Raw genomic sequence first — 559 nt, forward strand, 5'->3', positions numbered from 1 at the left:
TATATTAGCCGCGATGCCTCTCGTTCCGAAGATGATCTATCTCGTTCTCGTATCGAATTCTCTGAAATGATAAAGGAAACGCTACTAAAATAGTGAAGCGGTTTTGTCTATCCGCGCGATCAACTTCGCGACTCGCGTGTCAATAGCGCCACCGTACGCGCTGCGGCGGCGTCAGTGAAACAGTGGCGCGCGGTGACGCGTCGGCGAGAGCGGCGGCAATAGGGGCGCGTGGCGACGCGTCGGCGAGAGCGGCGGCAACAGGGACACGCAGCGACGCCGATATGCGCGGGTCGGCGGCGGTGGCGACGGCGATAGTCCGGCGATGCTTCGTGTTAGATAAATGCACTTACCAATTATATTAGCCGCGACGCCTCTCGTTCCGAAGATGATCTCTCTTGTTTAGAGTTCTAAAATTATAAAAAAAGAAACGCTACAATAGTCAAGCGGTTTCGTCTCTTTGCGCGATCGACTTCATGTGCAATAGCGCCACCATACGCGCTGCGGCGGCGTCGGTGCAACAGCGGCGCGCGGCGACGCGTCGCTACATATTTCGATTTTC

Source organism: Wasmannia auropunctata, unplaced genomic scaffold, assembly GCF_000956235.1.
Source record: "Wasmannia auropunctata unplaced genomic scaffold, wasmannia.A_1.0 LD336060.1, whole genome shotgun sequence".
Lineage (NCBI taxonomy): Eukaryota > Metazoa > Arthropoda > Insecta > Hymenoptera > Formicidae > Wasmannia > Wasmannia auropunctata.